The sequence below is a fragment of the Ranitomeya imitator genome, chromosome 5 (genome assembly GCF_032444005.1).
Source record: "Ranitomeya imitator isolate aRanImi1 chromosome 5, aRanImi1.pri, whole genome shotgun sequence".
Classification (NCBI taxonomy): domain Eukaryota; kingdom Metazoa; phylum Chordata; class Amphibia; order Anura; family Dendrobatidae; genus Ranitomeya; species Ranitomeya imitator.
This window is the reverse complement of record NC_091286.1, coordinates 462,345,276-462,368,970: the sequence shown is the minus strand read 5'-3', so window position 1 is coordinate 462,368,970 and position 23,695 is coordinate 462,345,276.

The following is a 23,695-nucleotide window of genomic DNA, read 5'->3' as shown; positions in this document are numbered from 1 at the left end:
GGCGGATTTACCGCGTTTTTTTCTGCGCATTTCACTGCGGTTTTACAACTGCGATTTTCTATTGGAGCAGTTGTAAAACCGCTGCGGAATCCGCACAAAGAAGTGACATGCTGCGGAATGTAAACCACTGCGTTTCCGTGCAGTTTTTCCGCAGCATGTGTACAGCGATTTTTGTTTCCCGTAGGTTTACATTGAACTGTAAACTCATGGGAAACTGCTGCGGATCCGCAGTGTTTTCCGCAGCGTGTGCACATACCTTTAGAATTAGGCTATGTGCACACTGTGCGGATTTGGCTGCGGATTGGCCGCTGCGGATTCGCAGCAGTGTTCCATCAGGTTTACAGTACCATGTAAACATATGAAAAACCAAATCCGCTGTGCCCATGGTGCGGAAAATACCGCGCGGAAATGCTGCGTTGTATTTTCCGCAGCATGTCAATTCTTTGTGCGGATTCCGCAGCGTTTTACACCTGTTCCTCAATAGGAATCCGCAGGTGAAATCCGCACAAAAAACACTGGAAATCCGCGGAAAATCCGCAGGTAAAACGCAGTGCCTTTTACCCGTGGATTTTTCAAAAATGGTGCGGAAATATCTCACACGAATCCGCAACGTGGGCACATAGCCTTAGGGTTAGGGTTGGAATTAGGGTTGTAGTTAGGGGTGTGTTGTGGTTAGGGTTAGGGGTGTGTTGGGGTTAGGGTTGTGGTTAGGGGTGTGTTGCGGTTAGGGTTGTGATTAGGGTTATGGCTACAAATGGGATTAGAGTTAGGGGTGTGTTGGGGTTAGTGTTGGAGGTAGAATTGAGGGGTTACCACTGTTTAGGCACATCAGGGGTCTCCAAACGCAACATGGCGCCACCATTGATTCCAGCCAATCTCGTATTCAAAAAGTCAAATGGTGCTCCCTCACTTCCGAGCCCTGACGTGTGCCCAAACAGTGGTTTACCCCCACATATGGGGTACCAGCATACTCAGGACAAACTGCGCAACAATTACTGGGGTCCAATTTCTCCTGTTACCCTTGTGAATCTAAAAAAATGCTTGCTAAAACATAATTTTTGAGGAAAGAAAAATGATTTTTTATTTTCACGGCTCTGCGTTGTAAACGTCTGTGAAGCACTTGGGGGTTCAAAGTGCTCACCACATATCTAGATAAGTTCCTTGGGGGGTCTAGTTTCTAAAATGGGGTCACTTGTGTGGGTTTCTACTGTTCAGGCACACCAGGGGCTCTGCAAACGCAACGTGATACCCGCAGACCATTCCATCAAAGTCTGCATTTCAAAAGTCACTACTTCCCTTCTGAGCCCCAACGTGTGCCCAAACAGTGGTTTACCCCCACTCATGGGGTATCAGCGTACTCAGGAGAAACTGGACAACAACTTTTGGGGTCCAATTTCTCCTGTAACCCTTAGGAAAATAAAAAATTCTGGGCTAAATAATTATTTTTGAGGAAAGAAAACGTATTTATTATTTTCACGGCTCTGCATTATAAACTTCTATGAAGCACTTGGGGGTTCAAAGTGCTCACCACACATCTAGATAAGTTCCTTTCGGGGTCTAGTTTCCAAAATGGGGTCAATTGTGGGGGGTTTCTACTGTTTAGGCACATCAGGGGCTCTGCAAACGCAACGTGACGCCCGCAGAGCATTCCATCAAAGTCTGCATTTCAAAACGTCACTACTTCACTTCCGAGCCTCGGCATGTGCCCAAACAGTGGTTTACCCCCACATATGGGGTATCAGCGTACTCAGGAGAAACTGGACAACAACTTTTGGGGTCCAATTTCTTCTGTAACCCTTGGGAAAATAAAAAATTCTGGGCTAAATAATTATTTTTGAGGAAAGAAAACATATTTATTATTTTCATGGCTCTGCATTATAAACTTCTATGAAGCACTTGGGGGTTCAAAGTGCTCACCACACATCTAGATAAGTTCCTTTGGGGGTCTAGTTTCCAAAATGGGGTCACTTGTGGGGGGTTTCTACTGTTAAGCCACATCAGGGGCTCTGCAAACGCAACGTGACGCCCACAGAGCATTCCATCAAAGTCTGCATTTCAAAACGTCACTACTTCACTTCCGAGCCCCGGCATGTGCCCAAACAGTGATTTACCCCCACATATGGGGTATCAGCGTACTCAGGAGAAACTGGACAACAACTTTTGGGGTCAAATTTCTCCTGTTACCCTTGGGAAAATAAAAAATTGCAGGCTAAAAGATCATTTTTGAGAAAATAATTTTTTTTTTTTATTTTCATGGCTCTGCGTTATAAACTTCTGTGAAGCACTTGGGGGTTCAAAGTCCTCACCACACATCTAGATTAGTTCCTTTGGGGGTCTAGTTTCCAAAATGGTGTCATTTCTGGGGGATCTCCAATGTTTAAGCACACAGGGGCTCTCCAAACGTGACATGGTGTCCGCTAATGATTGGAGCTAATTTTCCATTTAAAAAGCCAAATGGCGTGCCATCCCTTCCGAGCCCTGCCGTGCGCCCAAACAGTGGTTTACCCCCACATATGGGGTATCAGCGTACTCAGGACAAACTGGACAACAATATTTGGGGTCCAATTTCTCCCATTATCCTTGGCAAAATAGGAAATTCCAGGCTAAAAAATCATTTTTGAGGAAAGAAAAATTATTTTTTATTTTCATGGCTCTGCGTTATAAACTTCTGTGAAGCACCTGGGGGTTTAAAGTGCTCAATATGCATCTAGATAAGTTCCTTGGGGGGTCTAGTTTCCAAAATGGGGTCACTTGTGGGGGAGCTCCAATGTTTAGGCACACAGGGGCTCTCCAAACGCGACATGGTGTCCGCTAACAATTGGAGCTAATTTTCCATTCAAAAAGTCAAATGGCGCGCCTTCCCTTCCGAGCCCTGCCGTGTGCCCAAACAGTGGTTTACCCCCACATATGAGGTATCGGCGTACTCGGGAGAAATTGCCCAACAAATTTTATGATCCATTTTATCCTACTGCCCATGTGAAAATGAAAAAATTGAGGCGAAAATAATTTTTTTGTGAAAAAAAAGTACTTTTTCATTTTTACAGATCAATTTGTGAAGCACCTGAGGGTTTAAAGTGCTCACTAGGCATCTAAATAAGTTCCTTGGGGGGTCTAGTTTCCAAAATGGGGTCACTTGTGGGGGAGCGCCAATGTTTAGGCACACAGGAGCTATCCAAACGCGACATGGTGTCCGCTAACGATGGAAATAATTTTTCATTCAAAAAGTCAAATGGCGCTCCTTCCCTTCCGAGCCTTACCATGTGCCCAAACAGTGGTTTACCCCCACATATGAGGTATTGGTGTACTCAGGAGAAATTGCCCAACACATTTTAGGATCCATTTTATCCTGTTGCCCATGTGAAAATGAAAAAATTGAGGCTAAAAGAATTTTTTTGTGAAAAAAAAGTACTTTTTCATTTTTACGGATCAATTTGTGAAGCACCTGGGGGTTCAAAGTGCTCACTATGCATCTAGATAAGTTCCTTGGGGCGTCTAGTTTCCAAAATGGGGTCACTTGTGGGGGAGCTCCAATTTTTAGGCACACGGGGGCTCTCCAAACGTGACATGGTGTCCGCTAAAGAGTGGAGCCAATTTTTGATTCAAAAAGTCAAATGGCGCTCCTTCCCTTCCAAGCCCTGCCGTGCGCCCAAACAGTGGTTTACCCCCACATATGAGGTATCAGCGTACTCAGGACAAATTGGACAACAACTTTCGTGGATCAGTTTCTCCTTTTAACATTGGGAAAATAAAAAAATTGTTGCTAAAAGATAATTTTTGTGACTAAAAAGTTAAATGTTCATTTTTTCCTTCCATGTTGCTTCTGCTGCTGTGAAGCACCTCAAGGGTTAATAAACTTCTTGAATGTGGTTTTGAGTACCTTGAGGGGTGCAGTTTTTAGAATGGTGTCACTTTTGGGTATTTTCAGCCATATAGACCCCTCAAACTGACTTCAAATGTGAGGTGGTCCCTAAAAAAAATGGTTTTGTAAATTTCGTTGTAAAAATGACAAATCGCTGGTCAAATTTTAACCCTTATAACTTCCTAACAAAAAAAAATTTTGTTTCCAATATTGTGCTGATGTAAAGTAAACATGTGGGAAATGTTATTTATTAACTATTTTGTGTCACATATCTCTCTGGTTTAACAGAATAAAAATTCAAAATGTGAAAATTGCGAAATTTTCAAAATTTTCGCCAAATTTCCGTTTTTATCACAAATAAACGCAGAATTTATTGACCTAAATTTACCACTAACATGAAGCCCAATATGTCACGAAAAAACAATCTCAGAACCGCTAGGATCCGTTGAAGCGTTCCTGAGTTAATACCTCATAAAGGGACACTGGTCAGAATTGCAAAAAACGGCAAGGTCTTTAAGGTCAAAATATGCTGGGTCATGAAGGGGTTAATATACATGAAAGGGGAATATCAAATACAAAAGATAGCCTAATCAATCAGAAGCATACCATATTGGTGTATTAAGCATAGATATCCTACGGTATTGCATTGTACACTATGCTCCAAATTATTATGCAAATTACATTTTTCTCGGATTTTCCTAAATGGTCAGTGCAAATGACAGTAAGTCTAATGAAAGTCATCACCCGTTAGAGTATACATCGAATTTTATTAAAGAAACCTCCCAATGATAACAGTATAATCTCCAAAATGAATAAATACGCAAAATGCACTGTTCCAAATTATTAGGCACAGTAGAATTTCTAAACATTTGATATGTTTTAAAGAACTGAAAATTCTCATTTGTGGAATTTGCAGCATTAGGAGGTCACATTCACTGAACAAAACAGCTATTTAACTCCAAAACATCCTTTCAGGCCAAGTTACATGTTAACATAGGAACCCTTCTTTGATATGACCTTCACAATTCTTGCATCCATTGAACTTGTGAGTTTTTGGAGAGTTTCTGCTAGTATTTCTTTGCATGTAGTCAGAATAGCCTCCCAGAGCTGCTGTTTTGATGTGAACTGCCTCCCACCCCCATAGATCTTTGGCTTGATGATACTCCAAAGGTTCTCTATAGGGTTGAGGTCAGCGTGACCACACCATGAGTTTATCTCCTTTTATGCCCATTGCAGCCATAGAGATGGTGTATTGTCATGCATGAAGATGATTTTGCTCCTGAAGGCACGTTTCTGCTTTTTATACCATGGAAGAAAGTTGTCAGTCAGAAACTCTATATACTTTACAGAGGTCATTTTCATACCTTCAGGAATCTTAAAGGGCCCTACCAGCTGTTTTCCCATGATTCCAGCCTAAAACATGACTCCTCCACCTCCTTGCTGACGTCGCAGCCTTGTTGGGACATGGTGGCCATCCACCAACCATCCACTACTCCATCCATCTGGACCATCCAGGGTTGCTCGACACTCATCAGTAAACAAGACTGTTTGAAAATTAGTCTTCATGTATGTCTGGGCCAACTGCAACCGATTCTGCTTGTGAACACTGTTTAGGGGTGGCCGAATAGTAGGTTTATGCACAACAGCAAGCCTGTGAAGGATCCTACACCTTGAGGTTCAAGGGACTCCAGAAGCACCAGCAGCTTCAAATAACTGTTTGCTGCTTTGCAATGGTATTTTGGCAGCTGCTCTCTTAATACAATGAATTAGTCTGGAAACAGGAACACATGGGCTACTTGCACAGTGAACAAGTCTGTATGATCATGTTCACACACCACCAAGAAACCTGAAGACACAAAAGAGAATAGTAAAACCAAAAACACTCAGTTTGAAAAAATGTTGCAGTAATCCGCAAGTGCTAGTAAAAGATGTAAAAAACAGGGTATTTGGTTGATACGTTTTTTGCAAAAAATGTATACTAAGCTGCTCTACCAATCTTCACGGTATACCCTTATCAGAGCAGTCCTAACTAATGTATGCAATCCCTATCTGATGTATTTAAAAACCTGATCATCTGTATATAACCTGTGTGAACAGGGTTCAGAGAGGAAAAAATCCATGTGTGCATACAGGGTAGAACAGCTTTTGTGCAGATAGCCCAAGAGGAGTGGTGGAACTCCCCAGTCTTGTAGACACAAGAGAACAATTATGGAAACAGGAACACATGGGCTACTTGCACAGTGAACAAGTCTGTATGATCATGTTCACACACCACCAAGAAACCTGAAGACACAAAAGAGAATAGTAAAACCAAAAACACTCAGTTTGAAAAAATGTTGCAGTAATCCGCAAGTGCTAGTAAAAGATGTAAAAAACAGGGTATTTGGTTGATACGTTTTTTGCAAAAAATGTATACTAAGCTGCTCTACCAATCTTCACGGTATACCCTTATCAGAGCAGTCCTAACTAATGTATGCAATCCCTATCTGATGTATTTAAAAACCTGATCATCTGTATATAACCTGTGTGAACAGGGTTCAGAGAGGAAAAAATCCATGTGTGCATACAGGGTAGAACAGCTTTTGTGCAGATAGCCCAAGAGGAGTGGTGGAACTCCCCAGTCTTGTAGACACAAGAGAACAATTATGGAAACAGGAACACATGGGCTACTTGCACAGTGAACAAGTCTGTATGATCATGTTCACACACCACCAAGAAACCTGAAGACACAAAAGAGAATAGTAAAACCAAAAACACTCAGTTTGAAAAAATGTTGCAGTAATCCGCAAGTGCTAGTAAAAGATGTAAAAAACAGGGTATTTGGTTGATACGTTTTTTGCAAAAAATGTATACTAAGCTGCTCTACCAATCTTCACGGTATACCCTTATCAGAGCAGTCCTAACTAATGTATGCAATCCCTATCTGATGTATTTAAAAACCTGATCATCTGTATATAACCTGTGTGAACAGGGTTCAGAGAGGAAAAAATCCATGTGTGCATACAGGGTAGAACAGCTTTTGGGTACAGGGTACAGGGTAGAACAGACTAATGAATTAGTCTGGCAGAAACCTTTCTCATTATGCCTTTATCTGCATGAACTCTGTCTGTGCTCTGTTTCAGTCACAAAACTCTTCACAGTATGATGATCACTCTTAAGTTTTCGTGAAATATCTAATGTTTTCACACCTTGTCCAAGGCATTGCACTATTTAATGCTTTTCAGCAGCAAAGAGATCCTTTTTATTTCTCATATTGCTTGAAACCTGTGGCCTGCTTAATAATGTGGAACATCATATTTAAGTAATTTTCCTTTAATTACAGTAGAATCACCTGGAAAACTAGATGTCACATGTGTTTAAGATTGATTTCAGTGATCTATTGAGCCCTGAGACACAATACCATCCACGAGATAATTTTGAAAAACAAAACAATTAAATCTTTATGACACTTAAATCCGATTTGCATAATAATTTGGAACACAGTGTATAAGTACTACCTGCTCACATTTCAAATTTCATACATATAGGTATATCAATAAAATATTCAGAGTAAAGTGAGCGCTGTGCAAGGCTAGTAAGATGCCCCAATAAATTAAGTTCATAAACAATTAATATATGTGAGAGGGAAACATTAGATAAAAAAGCCTAATCACTCGGAAGCACACCATATTAGTGAATCAAGAATAGATATCCTGCGATATTGCATTGCCCTGATAGTACATACATACCCCAATGATACGCCCGCACGGCCAAGATTGGTTCATTTTAATGAAGGTTAGATCATCAACATTTCAGGTAGCCAGACGTGTCCTTTTTTTCGTCAGTATTGAACTAGCAGCACTGAAGACTCTTTCTGATAGCACACTAGCAGCTGGGCAAGCGAGCTCCTGTAATGCATATTTTGCCAATTCAGGCCAGGTGTCTATTTTAGATGCCCAGCAATCAAAGGGGAATGACCTGTGAGGGAGAACATCGATAAGGGAGGAAAAATAGTTGGTAACCATACTGGACAAATGCTGTCTCCTGTCACTTTGAATCGATGCAGCAGTACCTGTCGTATCTGCGGTCATTGCGAAATCACTCCACAACCTGGTGATAAAACCCCTCTGTCTAACGCCACTGCGAATTTGTGCACCTCTAACACCTCTGCCATGTTGCCCCCTACAGCTCGTGTGAGAACCATCACCGCCGCTGTGTGCTGGGAATGTCTGAACCAAACGGTCTACAAGAGTTGCTTGTTTGGTAGCCAATATTTGCTCAAGGTTCTCATGTGGCAAGATATTTTGCAATTTTCCTTTGTACCGTGGATCCAGGAGGCAGGCCAACCAGTAATCATCATCGGTCATCATTTTGATAATGCGGGGGCCCCTTTTTAGGATTCACAAGGCATACTCTGCCATGTGGGCCAATGTTACAGGTGTCAATTCACTACTTGTGCTGGGTTGAGGAGCACTTTCTTGCAAATCAACATCACTTGTGGCCTGCAAAAACCCTGTACCTGACCTTGCAACGCCACCAGTTTCTATTGCCCCCTGAGAAGCATCCTCCTCCCATAAATATTCATCCCCATCATCCTCCTCGTCCTCCTCTTCATCCGCCACCTCGTCCAGAAGAGTTCCCTGACCAGACAATAGCTGACTGTCATCAAGGCTTCCCTCCTCCTCGGCTGCAGACGCCTGCTCCTTGATGTGCATCAAACTTTGCATCAGCAGACGCATTAGTGGGATGCTCATGCTTATGATGGCGTTGTCTGCACTTTCCAGCCGTGTGCATTCCTCAAAGCACAGAAGGACTTGACAGTAGGGTTGAGTGAAACGGATCGTTCATTTTTAAAAGTCGCCGACTTTTGGCAAAGTCGGGTTTCAAGAAACCCGATCCGACCCTTGTGTGGGGTCGGCCATGCGGTACGCGACTTTCGCGCCAAAGTCGCGTTTCAATGACGCGAAAAGTGCCATTTCTCAGCCAATGAAGGTGGACGCAGAGTGTGGGCAGCGTGATGACATAGGTTCAGGTCCCCACCATCTTAGAGAAGGGCATTGCGGTGATTGGCTTGCTGTCTGCGGTGTCACAGGGGCTATAAAGGGGCGTTCCCGCCGACCGCCATCTTACTGCTGCTGATCTGAGCCTAGGGAGAGGTTGCTGCCGCTTCGTCAGAAGCAGGGATAGCATTAGGCAGGGTCCATTAACCACCAAACCGCTTGTGCTGTAGCGATTTCCACTGTCCAACACCACCTTTTGTTTGCAGGGACAGTGGGAGCTACATTTTTTTTCCTCAGCGCTGTAGCTCATTGGGCTGCCCTAGAAGGCTCCCTGATAGCTGCATTGCTGTGTGTACGCCGCTGTGCAAACCAACTGCTTTTTCCAAAGCACAAATCCTGTTGTTCCTTCCTTTCTGCACAGCTATCTTGTTTGTTTGTCCACACTTTTTATTTCATTTGTGCATCAGTCCACTCCTTATTGCTGCCTGCCATACCTGGCTGAGATTACTGCAGGGAGATAGTAATTGTAGGACAGTCCCTGTTATTTTTTTTTTTTTGTGGGAGATTAAGATTGGCATTTCTGCTAGAGTGCCATCCCTGTGTGTGCCATCTCTCTCACATAGTGGGCCATAGAAAGCCTTTTCATTTTTCTGTATTTTTTGTGGGGTTTATAAATTCTCCCTGATAAAAAAAATACAGTGGGAGATTAATATTGGCCTTTTGGCTTCTGTGCCAGTCCTGAGTGTGCCATCTCTCTCTCAAATAGTGGGCCATAGAAAGCCTATACATTTTTTTATTTTATTGGGTTTCTAAATACTCCCAGAAAAAATAAAAAAAAATCAGTGGGAGATTAATATTGCCCTTTCTGCTTGTGTGCCACTCCTGACTCCTGGGTGTGCCATCTCTCTCTCTCAACTAGTGGGCCATAGAAAGCCTTTTTTTTTTTTGTATTGTGTTTCTAAATTCTCCCTGAAAAAATCAAAAAGAAATCAGTGGGAGATTAATATTGCCCTTTCTGCTTGTGTGCCACTCCTGACTCCTGGGTGTGCCATCTCTCTCTCTCAACTAGTGGGCCATAGAAAGCCTTTTTTTTTTTTGTATTGTGTTTCTAAATTCTCCCTGAAAAAATCAAAAAGAAATCAGTGGGAGCTTAATATTGCCCTTTCTGCTTGTGTGCCACTCCTGACTCCTGGGTGTGCCATCTCTCTCTTTCAAATAGTGGGCACTGGGCCATAGAAAGCCTATTTTTTTTTTATTGTGTTTCTAAATTCTCCCTGAAAAAATCAAAAAGAAATCAGTCGGAGATTAATATTGCCCTTTCTGCTTGTGTGCCAGTCTTGACTCCTGGGTGTGCCATCTCTCTCTCAAATAGTGGGCACTGGGCCATAGAAAGCCTATTTTTTTTTTATTTGGTTTCTAAATTCTCCCATAAAAAATCATTTTATTTTATTTGGTTTCTAAATTCTTCCTGAAAAAATCATTTTATTTCATTTTGTTTCTAAAGTCTCCCTGAAAAAAGAAAAAATCAGTGGGAGATTAATATTGCCCTTTCTGCTTGTGTGCCACTCCTGACTCCTGGGTGTGCCATCTCTCTCACTCAAATAGTGGGCCATAGAAAGCCTATTTTTTTTTTTATTGTGCTTCTAAATTCTCCCTGAAAAAATCAAAAAGAAATCAGTGGGAGATTAATATTGCCCTTTCTGCTTGTGTGCCACTCCTGACTCCTGGGTGTGCCATCTCTCTCTTTCAAATAGTGGGCACTGGGCCATAGAAAGCCTATTTTTTTTTATTGTGTTTCTAAATTCTCCCTGAAAAAATCAAAAAGAAATCAGTGGGAGATTAATATTGCCCTTTCTGCTTGTGTGCCACTCCTGACTCCTGGGTGTGCCATCTCTCTCACTCAAATAGTGGGCCATAGAAAGCCTATTTTTTTTTTTTATTGTGCTTCTAAATTCTCCCTGAAAAAATCAAAAAGAAATCAGTGGGAGATTAATATTGCCCTTTCTGCTTGTGTGCCACTCCTGACTCCTGGGTGTGCCATCTCTCTCTCTCAAATAGTGGGCCATAGAAAGCATATTTTTTTTTATTGTGTTTCTAAATTCTCCCTGAAAAAATCAAAAAGAAATCAGTCGGAGATTAATATTGCCCTTTCTGCTTGTGTGCCAGTCTTGACTCCTGGGTGTGCCATCTCTCTCTCAAATAGTGGGCACTGGGCCATAGAAAGCCTATTTTTTTTTTATTTGGTTTCTAAATTCTCCCATAAAAAATCATTTTATTTTATTTGGTTTCTAAATTCTTCCTGAAAAAATCATTTTATTTCATTTTGTTTCTAAAGTCTCCCTGAAAAAAGAAAAAATCAGTGGGAGATTAATATTGCCCTTTCTGCTTGTGTGCCAGTCTTGACTCCTGGGTGTGCCATCTCTCTCTCAAATAGTGGGCCATAGAAAGCCTATTTTTTTTTTTAATTGTGTTTCTAAATTCTCCCTGAAAAAATCAAAAAGAAATCAGTGGGAGATTAATATTGCCCTTTCTGCTTGTGTGCCACTCCTGACTCTTGGGTGTGCCATCTCTCTCTCTCAAATAGTGGGCACTGGGCCATAGAAAGGTTTTTTTTTTATTTGGTTTCTAAATTCTCCCTTAAAAAATCATTTTATTTTATTTGGTTTCTAAATTCTTCCTGAAAAAATCATTTTATTTTATTTTGATTCTAAAGTATCCCTGAAAAAAGCAAAAAAAAAATCAGTGGGAGATTAATATTGCCCTTTCTGCTTGTGTGCCAGTCTTGACTCTTGGGTGTGCCATCTCTCTCTTTCAAATAGTGGGCACTGGGCCATAGGAAGCCTATTTTTTTATTGTGTTTCTAAATTCTCCCTGAAAAAAGCAAAAAAAAAAAAAATCAGTGGGAGATTAATATTGCCCTTTCTGCTTGTGTGCCAGTCTTGACTCCTGGGTGTGCCATCTCTCTCTCTCTCAAATAGTGGGCCATAGAAAGCCTATTTTTTTTTTTTTATTTGGTTTCTAAATTCTCTCTGAACAAATCAAAAAAAAAAGTTGGAGATCAATATTGACATTTCTGCTTGAGTGACAGTCCTGCGTGTGTGGCATCTCTCTCATTTGGTGCCACCGAAAACAGAGTGTGTAACATTGTGCCTGATTTTCCTTGCGGTCTCACCCACCTGTAAAGGGATATATAAATCATACTGAAGTTATAGCTCACCGTGTAAGTTGTTTGACAGCAACAAATACCGTTACTTTGGTTCCGTTTTTAAAACAATGAGGAAGCCTGGTGGAAGAGGTCGTGGCCGTGGGCGTTCATTGTCAGCTGGTAATGATGGTAGTGGTAGTGGAGCATCAGGTGGTCGTGGGAAAAAAAATATTGCACCTAAGCCTGGAGCTGTGGAGCCAGGTTCGTCGTCTGGCTACAGAAGGCCTCAAACGCTCCCTTTTCTGGGAGTAGGAAAACCGCTTTTTAAGCCGGAGCAGCAAGAGCAAGTTTTGGCTTACCTTGCTGACTCAGCCTCTAGCTCTTTTGCCTCCTCTTTTGAAACTGGTAAATGTAAAAGCAGCACGTCGTTAGTGGATGTTCACAGTCAGGGACAAGTCGCTTCCTTGTCCTCTTCAGCAAAAACAACAACAGAGAAGGATGCAGCAGGCGACACAACGGGTTACTCCATGGAGCTATTTACACATACCGACCCTGGCTTAGAAAGTGAAGCAGTTAACAGGCCATGCCCATTACAAGTTGAATCTGACATGGAGTGCACTGATGCACAGCCACAGCCAGACTACTATGCTGGTCCTTTGACTCAGACCACAACATTGCCCTCGCAGGGTACTGATCCAGAATCAGACCCTGATGAGACTATGTTGCCCCGTCACAAACGCTCTACCACCAACTTACACGGTGACACAGAAGAAGTTGCGCACGAGCTAGAAGAGGAGGTTATAGATGACCCAGTTATTGACCCCGATTGGCAGCCATTGGGGGAACAGGGTGCAGGCGGCAGTAGTTCTGAAGCGGAGGAGGAGGGGCCGCAGCAGGCATCAACATCGCAACAGGTTCCATCTGCCGGGCCCGTATCTTGCCCAAAACGCGTGGCAAAGCCAAAACCTGTTGGAGGACAGCGTGGCCATCCGGTTAAAGCTCAGTCTGCAATGCCTGAAAAGGTATCCGATGCTAGAAAGAGTGCAGTCTGGCATTTTTTTAAACAACATCCAATTGATCCAAACAAAGTCATCTGTCAAAAATGTTCAACTACCTTAAGCAGAGGTCAGAATCTGAAAAGTCTGAATAAAAGTTGCATGCATAGACATTTAACCACCATGCATTTGCAAGCCTGGACTAACTACCAAACGTCCCTTAAGGTTGTAGCACCCTCGGCCAATGAAGCTACTCACCAACGCTACATCCCTGCCGTCACTGTAAGGCCACCATTTTCCGCACCACCTGCAGTATCTGTGCAGGTTTCTTTGCCAGGCCAAAGCAGTCAGGGTCAGGGAATCACCAGTTTCATAGTAGGAAACACTGCATCTAGGGCACAGGCGGAAACAATACCGTCTCCAACCATCTCTCAGTCTGCCATGTCCACCGGCACAGCCGCTAGTTCCACGATCTCCAGCTCTCCAGTCCAGCTCACCCTACATGAGACTCTGGTTAGAAAAAGGAAGTACTTATCCTCGCATCCGCGTACACAGGGTTTGAACGCCCACATAGCTAGACTAATCTCGTTAGAGATGATGCCCTACCGGTTAGTTGAAAGTGAAGCTTTCAAAGCCCTGATGGACTACGCTGTACCACGCTACGAGCTACCCAGTCGACACTTTTCGAGAAAAGCCATCCCAGCCCTCCACCAGCATGTTAAAGAGCGCATCGTCCATGCACTCAGGCAATCTGTGAGTACAAAGGTGCACCTGACAACAGATGCATGGACCAGTAGGCATGGCCAGGAACGTTACGTGTCCATCACGGCACACTGGGTGAATGTGGTGGATGCAGGGTCCACAGGGGACAGCAATTTCGGGACAGTTCTGCCTAGCCCACGGTCTAGGAAACAGTTGGCTGTAGGCGTTCGCACCCCCTCCTCCTCCTCCTCGTCCTCCTGCAGAAGCGAGAGCTCGTCCACAGATCGCAGTCGCCCAATCACTCCATCCGCAGCTGCCACTGTTGCACACCAGTTGTCCCATTATGGGGCAGCTACTGGCAAGCGTCAGCAGGCTGTATTGGCTATGAAGTGTTTGGGCGACAACAGACACACCGCGGAAGTTCTGTCCGAGTTCTTGCAGAAAGAAACGCAGTCGTGGCTGGGCACAGTAGATCTTGAGGCAGGCAAGGTAGTGAGTGATAACGGAAGGAATTTCATGGCTGCCATCTCCCTTTCCCAACTGAAACACATTCCTTGCCTGGCTCACACCTTAAACCTGGTGGTGCAGTGCTTCCTGAAAACTTATCCGGGGTTATCCGACCTGCTCCTCAAAGTGCACGGACTTTGCTCACATATCCGCCGTTCGCCCGTACACTCCAGCCGTATGCAGACCTATCAGAGGTCTTTGAACCTTCCCCAGCATCGCCTAATCATAGACGTTGCAACAAGGTGGAACTCAACACTGCACATGCTTCAGAGACTGTGCGAACAGAGGCGGTCTGTAATGTTTTTGTGGGAGGAAACGCATACACGGGCAGGCAGTAGGATGGCAGACATGGAGTTGTCAGGTGTGCAGTGGTCGAAGATACAAGACATGTGTCAAGTCCTTCAGTGTTTTGAGGAATGCACATGGCTGGTTAGTGCAGACAACGCCATAATAAGCATGAGCATCCCCCTAATGCGTCTGCTGATGCAAAGTTTGACGCACATAAAGGATCAGGCGTCTGCAGCAGAGGAACAGGAAAGCCTTGATGACAGTCAGCCATTGTCTGGTCAGGCAGTGTACTTAACGAGGTAGCGGGCGAAGAGGAGGAGGACGAGGAGGATGATGGGGATGAGTATATTTTTAATGAGGAAGCTTTTCCGGGGCCACTGGAAATTGGTGGCGTGGCAAGGCCGGGTTCTGGTTTTTTGAGGGACACAAGTGACGTAGATTTGCCTGAAACTGCCCCTCAACCAAGCACAACCGCTGATTTGACAACTGGAAGTTTGGCCCACATGGCGGATTATGCCTTACGTATCCTCAAAAGGGACACACTCCTTACTAAAATGATGAACGATGACGATTACTGGTTGGCCTGCCTCCTTGATCCTCACTATAAAGGCAAATTGCAAAATATTATGCCACATGAGAACTTGGAACTAATATTAGCAACCAAACAATCAACTCTTGTTGACCGTTTGCTTCAGGCATTCCCAGCACACAGCGCCCGTTATCGTTCTCACACGAGCAGTAGGGGGCAGCAGAACAGAAGTGTTAGAGGTGCAGAAATCCGAAGTGGCGTTGGACAGAGGGGTTTTCTGACCAGGTTGTGGAGTGATTTTGCTATGACCGCAGACAGGACACGTACTGCTGCATCAATTCAAAGTGACAGGAGACAACATTTGTCCAGTATGGTTACTAACTATTTTTCATCCCTTATCGATGTTCTACCTCAACCGTCATTCCCATTTGATTACTAGGCATCCAAATTAGACACCTGGCCAGAATTGGCAGAATATGCATTGCAGGAGCTTGCTTGCCCGGCAGCTAGTGTCCTATCAGAAAGAGTATTCAGTGCTGCAGGTTCAATATTAACCGAAAAAAGGACTCGTCTGGCCACCCAAAATGTTGATGATCTAACCTTCATTAAAATGAACCACAACTGGATTTCGAATTCTTTTGCCCCACCTTGCCCGGCCGACACCTAGCTTTCCTATGAAAAGGTATTGCCTGTGGACTACTCTGAATGACTTTACCAATCTCGTAATTTGCAGCAGCTGATTGTCCAGCATACGCCATGTTTACACCTCCCTAAATGGCCAAACTCCCCACACGGGGCCGTGGTATCGCCACTTGGCGCAAGCACCCGTGAGAGTGCTGTTTGTCTGAAGAGGTGGATGTGCCCGCTTTAGGTCTACGGCACTGCCACTGGGTCCCTCATAGTACAATAAAGTGTCTCTGGCGGTGGTGGTGCGCACCCAATGTCAGACACACTGTTGTAACATGAGGGGCCCTGGGCATGTACCGCCGGCTACAAGAGAGTTCACCCACCCCCAGCTCAAACATTGCTCTACCACTTGCACAATTATCTCTCACAGTTACACCTATGTTTAGTCTATGCGCTGACATCCGTAAATTACTGCCACTGACAATACCATTGTGTTGACATGTATGATGGTACTTAACATAGTCAGGGGCAGTGTCCTATATTTACCCAAGTAAATACTTTGAGCAAAATTACTAGGTCTGAAACTACGCAGAGATGCCCAACCCTGTACCTAATGATTGCACCCTTTTGGTTTTTCTTTTTGTTGTAATGCGAGACATTAACATGTATTGATTTTTTGGGACTACTAACTGGCAGACACTCATTACAATCGGCCGCCGCTGAAAACACCAATGGTGCCCACTGCCTGTGTACCCCTGCAAGAGAATTCAAAGTGCCTACATCCCAATTTTATTATGTTAGGCCTTCGAAGCCTGTCTGCGGTCCGTTCTTTCTACTACTCCTCCACTGACCAGACCACTGCTGCCCGTGTACCCCTGGAACCAATTTTAACCCTGCTGTTCTATTCGTTTCCACTATACACTTGTACTGCTCCGGTCATTTTTGACCGAACATAACAGCAGGGTTAAAGTGCCTACAGCCCTAATTTATTATGTTAGGCCTTCGAAGCCTGTCTGCGGTCCCTTCTTTCTACTACTCCTCCACTGACCAGACCACTGCTGCACGTGTACCCCTGGAACCAATTTTAAAGTGCCTACAACCTAATTTTGTTATGTTAGGCCTACTACGCCTGTCTGCGGTCCCTTCTTTCTACTACTCCTCCACTGACCAGACCACTGCTGCCCGTGGACCCCTGGAACCTATTTTTAATTGCATAGAGCATCCTTTTTTTTAATAGTAGGCGTACAAAGTCTGTCTGCGGTCCACTATTGAAATTGTCCTCCACTGCCCAGAGCAATGCTGCTTACCCCTGTAACCTTTTTTAAACTGCAGTGAGCCACATTTTTTGTTTATGGCCTACTACCTGTGTCTGTCTGCGCCACTCAATACAGCTGTCCTCCTTTGAAAAAAGCAGAGCGTCAATAGTCTTGTTTTCAGCCTCTAGGAATTTGAAAACTGCATTGGGGCTACTACTTTGGTAGGGCCTACTAACGGTGTCTGCCGCCCCAAGGTGTGCCCCAGGTTTCCTCTCCATTGCTTCGATCTTCCTACTCTCGTTTAGTAGTTGTTGCAAACTACACTGCATTAGGCCTACAAATTGGGTATGGGGTGTAGAGAGACGGTGTGTTACACTCCAAGGTGTTCCCCAGGTTTCGTCCACATTGCTTCGATCTTCCTACTCTCGTTTAGTAGTTGTTGCAAACTACACTGCATTAGGCCTGCAAATTGGGTATGGGGTGTAGAGAGAGGGTGTGTTACACTCCAAGGTGTTCCCCAGGTTTCGTCCACATTGCTTCGATCTTCCTACTCTCGTTTAGTAGTTGTTGCAAACTACACTGCATTAGGCCTGCAAATTGGGTATGGGGTGTAGAGAGAGGGTGTGTTACACTCCAAGGTGTTCCCCAGGTTTCGTCCACATTGCTTCGATCTTCCTACTCTCGTTTAGTAGTTGTTGCAAACTACACTGCATTAGGCCTACAAATTGGGTATGGGGTGTAGAGAGACGGTGTGTTACACTCCAAGGTGTTCCCCAGGTTTCGTCCACATTGCTTCGATCTTCCTACTCTCGTTTAGTAGTTGTTGCAAACTACACTGCATTAGGCCTGCAAATTGGGTATGGGGTGTAGAGAGAGGGTGTGTTACACTCCAAGGTGTTCCCCAGGTTTCGTCCACATTGCTTCGATCTTCCTACTCTCGTTTAGTAGTTGTTGCAAACTACACTGCATTAGGCCTACAAGTTGGGTCTGGGTTGTAGAGACGGTGTCCTCCGCTCCAAGGTGTTCTCCAGGTTGCCTCTCCATTGCTTCAATCTTCATGCTCGTGTTAAGTAGTTGTTGAAACAACACTACATTATGCCTACAAGTTGGGTCTGGGTCATAGAGACGGTGTCTTCCGCTCCAAGGTGTTCTCCAGGTTGCCTCTCCATAGCTTCGATCTTCTAGCTCTCGTTAAGTAGTTTTTGAAACAACACTGCATTAGGCCTACAAGTTGGGTCTGGGTTGTAGACACGGTGTCTTCCGCTCCAAGGTGTTCTCCAGGTTGCCTTTCCTGAGCTTCTATCTTCAGGCTCTCGTTAAGTAGTTGTTAATGTTTGACTGCATTTGGCCTACTAGTTGGTTTGGGGCCTACTATCGGTGTCTGCCACTCCTTGCTGTTCTCCTCCACTGAACAAAGCTGTGCCGCCTGTTTACTACTGTTGCCAATTTTGAACTGCATTTCGACTACTTACTGATTTGGGCCTACTCTCTGTGTTAGCCTCTCATTCCAGTTGTCCTCCACTGCAATGCCCCCTGGTTACTCCTGTGTTACCAATTTTGAACTGCATTTAGCCCACTTTATTCTTTGGGCCTCTATCTGTGTTTCCTCCTCATCCTGCCCATTGCCCAGCCAGTGATAGATGAGTCTGCTGGTACATTGACCCATAACGCAACATTCCCCGTGCACGCTACACAGCAAGATTGTGACCCTGCTGAAAGTCAGGTTCCTCTTCCCGCATACCATACCACCTTTCATGGGGACAAAGAGGAAGGTGCAGATGAAAGTGCAGGTTCCTTCATCAGGTAGGGGAGGAATACTAGTTGGCGACGTCACTGGCACAGGGCCTCTCATAGTACGCAAAAGTTTTGCTGCCGGTGGGAGGCGCCCCCGCCGTGCAAACACACCGCTGTACTTTGAGGGGCCCTGTGCCAGTGCCAATGCCAACGAGTGGGCCCCCCCTGCTTGCTCAGGATCACAGCACTTGCAAAGTTGAAATACTTACCTCTCCCTGCTCCACTGCCGTGACGTGGTCCAGATTTACTGGGCCCACTAATTACTTGAACCAGCCCTACCCCCCACAACTTTAGCCAAATGACCCCCAAATTCAAATGCCTTCCAATTATTATAAGGTAAATTACGATTGACAAGCTTCTGTAACAAGAATGGATGTTTTTGCCATTAAAATGGGCAGTGTAGGTGTTTTCCTGGCCTCCACTCACTGCCGACTATGCTCCCCCATTGACTTGCATTGGGTTTCGTGTTTCGGTCGATACCCGACTTTTCGCGATAATCGGCCGATTCCACTCGACTCGACTTTTAAGATAGTCGAGTTTCGACTCTAAAAAGGTCAAGGTCGCTTAACCCTACTTGACAGAGGTCTTGTAGCTTTGACCACTGCACACCAGACAACTCCATTTCTGCCATCCAACTGCCTGCCCGTGTATGTGTATCCTCCCACAAATGCATGACAGCACGCCTCTGTTCACACAGCCTCTGAAGCATGTGCAGTGTGGATTTCCACCTTGTTGCAACGTCGATTATTAGGCAGTGCTGGGGAAGATTCAGCGATCGCTGATGGTTCAGCATACGACTGGAGTGTACGGCGAATGTGCGAGCAAAGTCTTCGCACCTTTAGGAGCAGGGTTGGTAACTCCGGATAATTTTTCAGGTAGCACTGCACCACCAGGTTCAAGGTGTGAGCCAGGCAAGGTATGTGTTTCAGTTCTGAAATGGCTATGGCAGCCATAAAATTCCTTCCGTTATCACTCACTACCTTGCCTGCCTCAAGATGTACACTGCCCAGCCATGACTGAGTTTCTTGCTGCAAGTACTCAGCCAGTACTTCCGTGGTGTGTCTGTTGTCGCCCAAACACTTCATTTCCAACACAGCCTGCTGACGCTTACCACTAGCTGTTCCATAATGTGACACCTCGTGTGCAACACTGGCAGCTGCGGATGGAGTGGTCGTGCGACTGCGCTCTGTGGATGAGCTTTCGCTTCTGGAGGAGGAGGAGGGGTGTCGAACACGTACTGCCAACTGTTTCCTAGACTGTGGACTAGGCAGAACTGTCCCACTATGGCTGTCCCCTGTGGACCCTGCATCCACCACATTAACCCAGTGCACCATGATGGACACGTAACGTCCCTGGCCATGCCTACTGGTCCATGCATCTGTTGTGAGGTGCACCTTTCTATCGACTGATTGCCTCAGTCAAGGACAATGTAGTCTTTAACATGCTGGTGGAGGGCTGGGATGGCTTTTCTCGCAAAGAAGTGTCAACTAGGTAGGTCATAGCGTGGTACTGCATAGGCCATCAGGGCTTTGAAAGATTCGCTTTCAACCAACCAGTAGGGCATCATCTCTAACTAGATTAGTCTAGCAATGTGGGCGTTCAAATCCTGTGTATGCGGATGAGAGGATGAGTACTTCCTTTTCCTTACGAGAGTCTCTTGAAGGGTGAGCTGGACTGAGAGCTGCATATGGTGGAACTAGTGAGGGTGGTGGTGGACACGGCAGATTGAGAGAAGGTCGGTGATGGAATTCTTGATGTTGGCCTACATACAGTGTTTCCCACCAAGAACCTTGTGATTCCCTGACTGCTTTGGCCTTGCGACGATACTTCCACATTTGTTGTTGGTGGTGTCCTAACCGGAGGGCTTACAGTGAGGGAAGCAATGTAGCGTTGCTGACTACCTTCATTCTGAGCGGTGCACCAACAGTACGGGACGTTTGATAGTTGGTCCAGGCTTGCAAGTGCATGCTGGTTAAATGTCTATGCATGCATGTTGTATTTAAATTTTGGACATTCTTCCCTTTGCTAAAGGTCTTTGAGCATTTCTTACAGATAACTTTGAAATGATCATTCGGATCTTGGTTAAAAAATTCCCACACTGCACTCTTCCTACTATCGAATACCTTTTCAGGCATTGCACGCTGTTCTCCTTTCACCGGATGGCCACGCTGTCCTAAAAGTGTTTTTGGTTTTGTCAAACATTTTTGGCCAGATACGGGCCTGCCAGATGAAAGCTGTTGCCATGTAGATGCCTCCTGCGGATCATCCTCCTCCGCTTCAGAGCTACTGCCAGTGGCACCCTGTTCCCCCAATGGCTGCCAATCTGGGTCAACAACTGGGTCATCTATCACCTCCTCTTCAATGTCATGTGCACCTTCCTCTGTGTCACCGTGTAAGGTGCTATAGCGTTCGGGACGGGGCACCATAGTATCATCAGGGTCAGATTCTGGCTCAGTACACTGCGAGGGCAATGTAGTGATCTGAGTCAATGGAACAGCATAATAATCTAGCTGTGGCTGTGCATCTGTGCACTCCATGTCCGATTCATCTTGTAAAGGGATATTAACAATTTCCCTTTCTAACCCAGGCATGGTATGTGTAAAGAACTCCATGGAGTAAACTGTAGTTTCGCCTGCCGCATCTTTCACTTTTGGTTTGGGTGAAGGACACAAGGAAGCGACTTGTTCCTCACCGGGAGCATCCACTGACGACTCGCTGCTTTTATATTTGGAACTTTCTGAAGAGGAGGCGAAAGAGCTAGAGGCTGAGTTAGCAAGGAAAGCCCAAACTTTTTCCTGCTGCTCCAGCTTTAAAAGCGGTTTTCCTACTCCCAGATAAGGGAGCCTTCGAGGCCTTGTGTAGCCAGACGATGACGCTGGCTCAACACCTCAAGCCTTTGATGCTATTTTGCTTTTCCCACTACCACCAGATGCTCCACCACCATCATCAGTACCAGCTGGCAACGACCGCCCATGGCCTCTTCCACCAGACTTCCTCATTTTTGGAAAAATCTAACCAAAATTATAACCGTTATATGGTACTGTAAAACAAGGTAGAATGTGTATATAAACTTGTTGAGAATTTAAATCTCCCTTTTTTGGGGGGGAGACTGCAACAAAACTCAGGCCCAGTGTATTACACTACACAATGTAAGTGGTAGAACGTAGCTGGAACTTGGAAGATATACGACAAACTAACAGAACTGACATAGATCCACTTAGTGCCAATTTCAATCTCCCTTTTTTGGGGGGGAGACTCCAACAAAACTCAGGCCCAGTGTATTACATTACACAATGTAAGTGGCAGAACGTGGCTGGAAGATATACGACAAACTAAAAGAACTGACGTAGATCCACTTAGTGCCAATCTAAATCTCCCTTTTTTTGGGGGGGAGAATGCACCAAAACTCAGGCCCAGTGTATTACACTACACAATGTAAGTGGCAGAACGTGGCTGGAAGACAATAGACAAACTAACAGAACTGACGTATATCCACTTAGTGCCAAATTAAATCTCCCTTTTTTTGGGGGGAGACTTCAACAAAACTCAGGTCCAGTGTATTACACTACACAATGTAAGTGGCAGAACGTGGCTGGAAGATATACGAGAAACTAACAGAACTGATGTAGATCCACTTAGTGCCAATTTAAATCTCCCTTTTTTTGGCGGGAGAGTGCAACAAAACTCAGGCCCAGTATATTACACTACACAATGTAAGTGGCAGAACGTGGCCGGAAGATATACGACAAACTAACAGAACTGACGTAGATCCACTTAGTGCCAATTTAAATCTCCCTTTTTTGGGGGGGAAACTGCAACAAAACTCAGGCCCAGTGCATTACACTACACAATGTAAGTGGCAGAACGTGGCTGGAAGATATATTAAAAAAAAGGGCTGTAGTACAATTTCAATCTCCCTACAATGATCTCAGGACAAGTATGACAGCAATAAAAAGGACTGCTGCACACAAAAGTGTGGACAAATAAACAAGATAACTGTGCAGAAAGGAGTAACAGGATTTTTGCTTTAAAAAAAGCAGTTGGTTTGCACAGCAGCATGCAAACAGCAATGCAGCTATAAGGGAGCCTTATAAAGCAGCCTAATAAGCTACAGAGCTGATGCACAAAAATATAACCTCCACTGTCCCTACGAAAAAATGGTGGTGTTGGACAGTGGAAATCGCTACAGCACAAGCAGTTTGGGGGTTAATCTTCCCTCCCTAACTATATCCCTTCTTCTGATGAAGCTACATCAGCTATGCTAAGATCATCAGAAGTAAGATGGTGGCCAGCGTGCACGCCCCTTTATAGCCCCTGTGACGCCACAGAAAGCAAGCCAATCACTGTCATGCCCTTCTCTAAGATGGTAGGGACCGATACCTATGTCATCACGCTGCCCACACTCTGCGTCCCCTTCATTGGCTGAAAAATGGCGATGAAAGCGTCATACGAAACGCGACTATTGCGCACAGATCGCCGACCTCATGGCCGATCCTACACTAGGATCGGGTCGGGTTTCATGAAGCCCGACTTTGCCGAAAGTCGGCGATTTTTGAATTTGTCCGATCCGTTTCGCTCAACACTAGTGGTTAGATAAAGCCCTTATCCTTATATTTTGGAGGGGGCTGGCTGACCACGTGAACGACGCTCTGGCCTCTAGGGAGATTCCCACCACACTGGAGGAGTTAATAGCTGTGTCTACTAGTATTGACCTCCGTTTTCACGAGCGGAGGTTAGAGCGGGTTCAGTGTAGGCAGAGGTTTCGGCTGGCTCCCACCTTCGCTAAACCTTTGGAATCTCCGGTTCTGGTCCCTGAGTCACATGAGGCCGTGGAAGTGTCACGAGCAGGATCTAAGTCCCTGACCGCTCGTGCACTCAAGGTCTGTCAAGTTTGCCAGCAGTCAGGACATCTTGCCACCAGATGTTCCAAGCGGTCAAGGAAACATCAGCGTCTAGTGGTAGTAGGTAGAGGTACAATAGGCATGGCGACGTTTGCCTCCAAATTGTCTTTTAA